General features: G+C 43.8%; 1 non-coding gene across 1 annotated transcript; it reads left to right on the forward strand.

The window, feature by feature from the left end:
* The first annotated feature begins 7758 nt into the window (after positions 1–7758).
* On the forward strand, positions 7759–7865 carry LOC144245419 (U6 spliceosomal RNA). Its single transcript, XR_013339257.1, has one exon. It is a non-coding gene; the product is annotated as a U6 spliceosomal RNA (small nuclear RNA).
* Positions 7866–9787: the final 1922 nt, after the last annotated feature.

Raw genomic sequence — 9787 nt, forward strand, 5'->3', positions numbered from 1 at the left:
GCCAGTATTTGGTTAGGACCAGGAGTTATGTCTCCAGAAGGGAGATTCTACATGGAGAAATTCCAGTGATACGTTCAGTGGGACTGGAACTTTGGATGAGTGGCTAGAGCTTCTGGGTCAGGAAGTGACAAAGAAGGCACCTGTGCTGAAAGCCCTTGGAGGAGGTCACATAACTGTCTGGGCATCAGGATCATCATGGTATGTCTCTTAACCCAGCTTTCCAGTTAAGTTCAAGGAAGAAACCATGGCCCCTGCCCAAAGCTCTTATTATAGTGTCTTTGGACTGGCAGGGACTTTAGAGATTGTCTAATCTAGCAAAAATGTAATATTCATCTTCCCACTGCCCAGTCCTATGCCGATAACAATGACAGCACAAATGGATGGCAGTATTCTCTCTGAAAAGGCCTAGATACAGTCTCAGAATCCTTTAATACTTAGTGGTCTGTGCAATCATGGAGTTGGCCATAGACACCAATCAAGACCTTTAAGTTTTAGCTTGCTTCTCTCCACATGGTGCTTTCTTGGGTTTGTGGGAATAGGGAACTTAGAGAATCCTTCCTGGAATATAGGGGTTTATATCTTTATTGGATATCAGTAGGGGCAACTTTAGGTCTTAGAAAGGACACTAGATCAAGATATGATGTCATATCTTGATCTAGCCCTGATGTTACCACAAAGGAGTAGAGTAACTTAGGCAAGGCATAAACTCCCTGGATCATTTGCCTTACCCACAAAATGAAGGGCTTGAGAGGAGTACATGATTGCCATGAACCCTCTTTCAGCAGTGTGGCTATGTTGAGATATGGCATGTTCTTGCTCTTAGAGGACAGTGTCTATATGCCCTATATCACCGAGGGCAGCCATGTGGCAATCACACTTCTACTTCCCACTCCCATGTCTGTAGCTTACAGGTTCCCCAGTGCCTGTATAAACTTGATCTTAGAGTCCTTTTCATCCTTTTTGGCAGGGGATATCCAGGCAGCCACTACCAATTGATCAAGGTTTGCAAGGAAAATAAAAACCATTTGCATCTGTTATGGGCTGAATTGTGTCTTTCCAGAAACTTCATATTGAAGTTCCAATCCCTAAGTACTGCAGAATGCACTGTATTTGGAGACAGGGCCTTTACAGACGTAGTTAAATTAAGATGGGGTCAATAGGATAGGCCCTAATTCAATACGACTGATGTCCTTGTAAAAAGAGGAAACTTGGACAGAAAAATGTACAAGAGAAAATGACGTGAAGACACAGGAGAAGATAGTCTTCTGCAAGCCAAGGAGAGAGGCCAGGAACAGATTCCTCCCTCATGGCCTTCAGAAGAAGGTCTTCCAACTGACACCTTGATCTTGGACTTCCAGCCTTCAGAACTATAGAAAATGAATCTCTGCTGTTAAAAGTCACCCACTTAAGGGTATTTTGTTGTGGTAGCCCTAGCAGAATCATAGACCCTCCTTGCCTACATGGAATCTGGCAGGAGAGAAGCAAACAAAAATACAAAATAATCAGATCAATTTACTTTAAACCTCATTTGCTTTGTAGAAGCCTGGCCCTGAAGAGCTGGTGAGTTTGGAATGTTATTATTAAGGAGCTAGGAAAGCAGAATGTGGAGAGCTATTCCCCTATTCTATGGGCTTGGTTAAGTCCTCGAGCTTCTTGGGACCTCATCTCCTAATCTGTAGAGGGAGACATTTAGATTGAAGCAGATGTTTTCAAACTCCTTCACAAGCATCAAAATTCTTTATTCAAACAAAATTTAGACAGATACTGAGTAAGTAAAACCTAGATAAAAATAAAGCTGTTCTGACAGAGGTAGAAGTATGTGTGGGTATCTTAAACCTGCCTTCTCTTCTCTATTCTATAGACTTTTAGCACAGCCAGAAATACAAAGACCTCATCCCAAGTCAGACGTTCTGAAAATCTGAGAGTCTAACATCTGAGTCCATTGGACTGTGGAACACTTGAGGGAGGAACTATCTCTTAATTAGCATAGTGCCAGGTTTACAGCAGGCACTGAATACATGTTAAAGGAAGGAAGGAGGGTGGGAAGGAAGGAAGGAAAGAAGGAAGAATTGGAAAAAAAGGAAAGAATAGCAAATGTTGCCACAGAATTCCAGAGGTGGCCTGAGAAGTTCCGCAGATACATCTTTAAGACATTCTAATCTGTTTGCTTTGGAGAAGTCACCTGGCGTTGCCCAGCCTCAGGCAGAGCCTGTTGGTTCACCTAAAACTTCTTTGCCTTTTCTAGAAACGAAGGCCACAAACTGAAACTAAATCAGGTACTAGAGAAATAGGAGTGATTGTACATGGACTAAAAGCTCCAACAAAGCCAAGGGTTAAACTGTTGTTTGAGACCAGTTGGGGTTCGAGTGGCTGAGAGTTAGAAAAAGAAGCTGGAAGCCTGGGGTTGGGAGGGTGATTTTCTTCTCTGCTCCTAGCTAAGGGTTTGGCATTTCACCTGCTAGATGGCGCTGTCCTCTAAGGAAAGACACTAGCTCTCCTCTACTGGGGGCTCTGTCCAGGAAACAGGAACAACTGAAGTTGAAAAGAATTGATGGGCGAGAGGTAGAGGGGATGGAGTAGAGCCCTCTCCCCAGGGCAGCAACATCTCTTTTTGTGGTGGTTCCGGTTTCCTTTATAGTTCTTATTATGCAGTATGGGTGTTTCACACACTTCATCTGAAAAGTCACAGGGTCTTTTGCTCCTAACAAAAGTGAATAAGAAGTGAAGTGTGTGTGTGTGTGTGTGTGTGTGTGGGTGTGTGTAGGTGTGTGGGTGTGTGTAGGAATGGTCACTGTGGCTCTACCCCAAGGCTGCCGCTTACTAACGACATGTCCAGGCACTGGTATTTGACCTTGATTTAAATGAGATCAGTTGGGGAAAAAATCAGTCCTTCTCCATTCTGCTAGCCGAGCTGTACCTCTCAGATTCAGGATGGCTTCCTTTACCCTGAACCTTTAAACCTCAGCTCCAATCTGTAGTGGGGGCTTGGGGGGGTTACTGCATGTAAGGACTCAGACTGCCTTTCTCTGGGCAATGTTAGCTGGCTCCATCCGGGTCTGAATGTGAAATCAGGGCTGCAGTCTGCAACTACTCCCACTCTATCAGCGGCCAGAAGGAAGGAAAACAAAGATAAGGGTGGGGGGGGGATGGAAACGAGGANGGGGGAGGGCTGAGGAGAGACAGGAGACAAGGGAACAAAGACCAGAGGTGAAGGGTGAAGGGGGTAGGGAAGGGCAAGAGAGATGCGAGGGACTAGGTGTCTCCAAAAAATAAGGGAAGGGCCATGTAGAGGAGCTGCAGTGGAGGAGAGAGGATGGGCCAGGCGAGGAAAGGGGAAGACAAGGAAGCTGGAGTGGAGCTTTCAAGTCTGTGCTAAAGCCGGGAACTGCACAGGCAGGGGAAGGACGCTCTGCCAGGCAAACAGGAAAACAGAAGGAGAGGAAGTCTAGTAATTAGAGAAAACCTGATCAAGGGCCTGAAAGGAGGGAAGAGCCACCGGGATGGGGACACTGCTGAAGAGCAAGGACGGAGACAATGGCGAAGAAGCTTTGAAGCAAGGGAGGCAGAGAGCAGAGCAGCGAAGAGGTGGAAGAAGCAAAACACTAGAGTGAGGGTGAGGGAACAGGGAAGGAACCATTAAAAGAATGCTTACCTTAGAGTCATAAAAATTGGAATGTGTGTGTTTTGGCCTGCGGCCATTGTCCAGGAAACACAGTGTGGCTTTTAGGGAAATTGTGAAGTGGTCGGTCCACACATGGGTAGCTTGCCCTGGTCTGCTGCTTTGAAATGCAGCTGCTCTGAGCTGCCCACTTGTTGGCTGGCAGCCTGCTACTGGGGACATCAGATGGAACCTGCTGTCTGTACCGAGGGTCATTCCTGCTTGATTTATGGTGCTCTAAGTTCAGAGGCACCAGCCTCTCTTCCAGGGCAGTTTTGCTTCCCTTCGCGGGGCAAGAGCTGAGATGTGTATCATGTGGGTGACTTGCTTGCTGTCTCTTGAATCAAGGGTTCCTATGAGGGTGTTTCTTGGTGGCACTGGCCGTGGGAGGGCAGAGGAGGAGACATGTTAAAGGCAGTGAAGGATGGATGTTAAGAGAAAGAGCCCCCGGAGTCTGACAGCCATAATTTGGTGCCTAGTTTTATCATTTGACTGTGTGAACTAGCATATATTCTTTAGTGTCTCTGAGCCTCATCTGTAAAATTGGGCTCATAATCACACCTGTCTCACAGGGTTCTGTTGAGACCTAAATGAGATGATGCATGCAGCTGGCAGAGTGGCTAGCTTGTGATAATCTCCGCTAAATGTGAACTGTTCCTGTCTGTATTATTGTTAAAGACCAGAAAACCCTGTGTGTGTGTGTGTGTGTGTGTGTGTGTGTGCGTGTGTGTGTGTGTGTGTGTAGAATCAGTCCTTGAATGCAGAGTAACAGGCTTAGATTTGAAGGTATTTTAGCAAGGGACTGATTGCTTGTGAGGATAGATCTGACAGTGATAGGTATACTGCTTTAGGGAGGAGGGGAGACCATTTTGGTGACCAGAGTATGCACGAGATAGTAAGAAAATGGACTAAGGATTGGGGGAGCTGAAATAAATTTAGAGGGTATTTTGAGAGGCAGTCAAAACCTAAAGATCTTTATGATGGACAAGTGGTGGGAAAGAGACATTTTAAGCAGGACTGTAAGGTTTGTGGGTGCAGAATAAGGTCAGAGGGAGCTCTCAGGCTAAGAATGATTTTTTATGTTTTTGAAAGATTGTAAAAGACAAAAATGAAAACAAAGAACACAGAGAGACAAAGAAAACAGTGACAGAGACCATATGTGGTGTGCAAAGCCTAAAATATTTTCTATGTTGCTCTTTATAGAGTTACCCCACCTCTGGCCTGGCCTGGCCTGGCCTAGGGTATCAAAAACAGACTCCGTCCCCAAATTGGGAAACCTAGAGGGGTTTTAGACAGACAGTGATGTCCCCAGAAAACTAGAGCATTGAGACTAAAGCAGGAATGAGGTTTGTGTGAATAATATGCCAATTTAAGAGTCACATAGTCATTCCCTAAATATTTTTTGAATGTGGACTCAGAAGGCAGACAGATCTGGTTGACTCTTTGCTCTATCTTCCTACCTATGACCCTTACCAAGTTATCAACCTCTGTGTGTTTCCCCACTTGTGAAAGGGAGATGATAACTCTATTTACCTCCTGGAATTGTTTTTGAAAGATTGAATGCAATAAGACATGTAAATCATTTAAACAGTGTCCAGTACACAACATGCAAAAAATACTAGCTTTTACGGTTTTGAGAAGATAGAGACCCAGAAATTGAAATGAACATGGCATATGGTAAGCAACAGTAAGATGGTGGATTGGTATGGTAAATGACAGTAAACAAATATCCCTTGTCATTATTATCATCAATGCTATGACTCTATTGCTATTATTGGGACTTAGGGTCTGATCTTGGGACCTCAGTGTTCTCCTCCATAAAGCATAAAACTGCTAAGTTTTCTTCCAACTCCGTCTTTTTAATTTTTTGTCAGTGTTGCCCTCCTTCCTCATTTCCCTTCCTCCCTTCCCTCTATGCAGAACATGCCTAATTCTCTTTGACGTTTCTGACATCAGGGTCATTTCTTCCCCCATCCTCTTTAAAAATCCAGATCATGTAAGAACTGATTCTATTTTTCCCTTCACCATTCCCAGTGATCTCTCTTCCTTTTGCAGCCCCTCCCCCTCCAGGCGCTTCCAACAAAAGAGTCAGGTCATTTTTCATGTGGTATCAGCCCAGTGTCAGCCTCCGAAGCGTTTGTCCTTGTTTCTCTGAGTGTCGGAAGTTCTCCGTCTTCCCACTAGGACTTTCTGAGAGCATGGAGTAGATCCCAGAATTTCTAATCCTTCCTGCTGCAACTGACTCTCTTCCCACACTTCGTTTGAGAAAAAAATGATTGTGGGGGGAAAAAAGGCCTGCAGAGGAGCAAGGCATGCAGCCCTGGCCCACTCAGCCACACAGGGTCTGTGCTGGCCACCAGGCTGCACCCTGCCTGTTACTCACGGCTGCCTTGAGAGGCCAGTCAGGGGAGAAAGATTAGGGTCATCAAGATAAGGTAGAGAATATTCAAACTGGAAGCAAAGAGGGGCTGTTTTTCCAATACTAAGTAATCAGGGAACAGGAGGATGTAATTTGCAGATTAGGAAAGTGAACAAAGAACATAAAATTAACTTTATAGCAAAGAGGAGCACAGTCTGTTTGAAGAAATAAACCTCCATAAAGCATTATTGTTGATAAAATCAGACTGTTGATTTAAACTAAATAGGAAATATGACCAAATCAGGGAAAGGATGGGGACTCAGTGGAAGTTGAAGTTGAAACTTCAGACAGGGATGGAAAGCTGAGGTGGGCTGGAGAAGCCTATTGGGACGTCTCTGCCCTGGGGGAGAGATGTAGGACCGAAGCAAGGATGCCTATGCTGAGGGCATAGATAGCAGGGATATGCCTTAGCAAGATGCCTGAGCCACCTTCACTTAGGGATTGTCTTTATTTGAAAAGTGGCACTGATTTCCAAGGACTGGTAAATAGCAAACATACTCTTGCACACATGCATCCCCTTCCTCCCCCCTGCCACGCCCTGACTTCTGTTTTTAATTCTCAAATACCCACAAAAGCTCAACTGAAACACCAGCAACTCTGCTTGTACACCAGTAGTGATCTTTGGACCAAAGCAGAAAAGTCCCAAAGCAATGCCTTTGATCCTGAGGGGATTGGAACAAGGTTTCTTTCCCCTTTGTATCACAGATAAGTTGACCACACTAAGATAATACTCATGCAGTGGGTAGTGACAAATTCAGCTCTGTGCTGTGAGCTGCACTGTATTTCCCTGTGTCATGCCTTCATGGCCCCACATTGAGTGTTATGGGAGACTTATTATTGTTTTTGCTGTCCTTGACCTTCAGAGGCAGGACTCTTCCCAAGGACTGAGGTTCAGAGAAGTATCCTCAAGTAGTAGAGCACTCAGAAGTCTTCATTTGCCTCTCCCAATCCATTCTTCTCCCTTTCTTGTCCAGCTCTGAGCTTTGGAAGGTGCCTTGAAAACCCCTCAACTTCTGGCATTCAGTAGAGTACAGGTTATGGGAGGCACTAGTAGGACATAGGTAGGCTGGAAGAGAGAGAGAGAGAGAGAGGGTAAGTATTATGGCCTAGATTCTCTCCCTGCCAGGCTGAAGGCTGACAGTGACTTTCTTTACCAAAGTTCAGAGTAAGTTCAGGACGCTGGCCTCATCCCTTCAGGCACAGGGGTGCCTTTTATAGCTTCTACACTTGGATATCTTCACCATCCTTTGTTGGCTTCTTTTAAATGTGCCCTTGCATTTAACAGACCCTTCATTAAGCTCCTCACTAATGCCCCCATTTGAATGTGCATTGTAGGACCTTGGAGGATACAAATAATGAGAGCTCCTATTTGGAAGTCAGAAGGTGTGGGCTATAGCTGAGAACCTCTTAGAAGTTGACCATGTGACCTGAGCAAGTTGCTTCTCCTTGCTGCCTTAGTTTCTTCATTTGTGAAATGGAGATGATGGTGAAAACATGATATAATTCTGTTTCCACTAAAGGTATAGTGGACAGGGCTCTGGAGGAAAATAAACATTAGTTTGAATCCTGGTTTTTATACTTTCTAAGTGTGTGGACTTGGCCAAGTCTCTCAGTCTCTTTAAATCTGGGTTTGCATCTTCAGTAAAACATGGAAGGTAACTCTTTCCTTGCAAGTGAGGGGGTGCTCACTTCAGCAGCACATATACTAATGTTGGAATGATACAGAGATTGGCATGGGCCCTGTGCAAGGATGACACACAAGTTGAGGGGGAGGATTAAATAAAATTACATGTTTGAAAGCAGCTAGAACAGTTCTCATTATACAGGAAGCATTCAATCCATGGTGGAACTCTTTCTCTTCTTTCCTGGTTTTCTTGAAGGGAAAATGCCAAAGCATGAGGGGAAAGAAGTTTGTTGGCTCTGGAGGTTTCCATTCTTTCCACCTCTAATTCTGTTTATTTATATTTGCTTATATCTTAGCTCACAGACTCCAATTCATTTATCCCTTCCAATCTGTCTGCAGATTTCTCCCAGGAGCCTTTCCTTCAAAAGGAGGATAAGCCTGTGGTTAGCTGGAGGAAGGGAAGCAGAAGGAGCAGGCCCCAGATATTATGCTACTCGGCTGACCTGGTGTTCTGACTAGGACAAGGATTTCTTTCAGCTCAGAGTTCCCTGGGTCAGTTGACACATTTCAGGGACCTTACCTTTCATCTTTATGCAGAAGTCAACCTCATAAATGAAGGATTGGGACTCTAATTTTTCATGTAATCATTCATACCTAGATTTTAGGCCACACGGAGCTCTCATCAAACTCAATTCATAGTCCTGTTCATCCCCAAACTTCCCATAAGCAATTTTGTAGAGTGTATAGAGTGGGACTCTTAACATTTTTGATTCAAGTTTCAGTATTGAGGTGCATGACTTGCCCCAGGTAGGTCTAGATGTGGAAAAAGCCGTGAGTGAAAGAAAGTTTATTATTAGTTTCTTCCATATACTCAGTGTTTCCTTTTAACATTTTAGCATCTCAGCCTCCAAGTACTCAACATCTATAACTGCCTGTAGTTGACCAGAGGCCCTTTGCAGTCACATAGATCCCCGTAATTCTACTCCTATTGAGTATATAAATCTATGTGTCTTGTGTCTGTCAGTACCCACTGAATCCTCTCAAATTATATATGATAATTTGATCTGTTCTTTTGCCTATCCACCCATTCCTTCTCTGCCCACCCACTTTAACAGTTAATTGACATATACTGATGGAGATGCACAAAATGTGGTGGCAGGTTTTGTGTAATAATTTTAAAAAGTGTCAGTTATAGTTCCAGAAAATATAGAGTGTATTTGCAGGTTCAAAACAAATTGAAAAGATAAAACATCCTCTCACAATAATACCAGTGCAAGAAAGGGCTAAGTGTCCAAGAGTGAGAACAGACGTTGAGGTTTGAAAGAAAGAGGAAGCACAGTGGGGAAAGAGTAATGAGGACTGTTATTAGAGAAGATATGAGAATAGAGCCAGGCCTTAAATGATGAGTAGAGTTTAAGTCAGTAGAAGGAAAGGGAAAAGCTACCAGAGAAGGCATGGGGGCAGGGGAAATGAGAAAAGATAGGAGATGGAATTCTAAAAGTAGACCTGTTTGGTGGGAGTATAGCATTTGAGAAACTAGCTGTGCTAAGATTGGAAAGGTTGGTTAAGACTGGTTTCTGGAAAAGAGGCTGGAATGTGAAGCTGGGGAGCATAAGCATTTCCTACAGGTAATAAAGAGCTGCTGAGGATTTTTCTAGCCAGGGAGAGCCATCTAGTAGAAGTCTGCAGAGGAACTTTGAGTATGAAGTTGTTTGCATTATTTGTTGACTCACTGATTCACTGATTTCTTGCAACAAGAGCTTAATGAGCTCTCCTAAGTGCTTAATTCAATGATCATAGCTGGACACTAGTTATTATGTCCTATTTCCTTCAGAAATCAAAGGAGCCCTTGCTTTGGGGAGAGCTTCTTAATTCATCATGGCCAAATATTTAACCCAGAGAGAAGGAATACAAATAACCACTACAGTTAATTCTTTTTTTAAAAAAATATTTTTATTATAAAATTAAACACAGACACAGAAAACCAAACCAAACAAATGTGTGGCTTAGTGAATTATTATACAGTGAACACTCATAACTACCATCAAAATCAAGAAATAGAATTGCCAGCCACCCACCCCTATTA

This window comes from Crocuta crocuta, unplaced genomic scaffold (genome assembly GCF_008692635.1).
Source record: "Crocuta crocuta isolate KB4526 unplaced genomic scaffold, BGI_CrCroc_1.0 scaffold343, whole genome shotgun sequence".
NCBI lineage: Eukaryota > Metazoa > Chordata > Mammalia > Carnivora > Hyaenidae > Crocuta > Crocuta crocuta.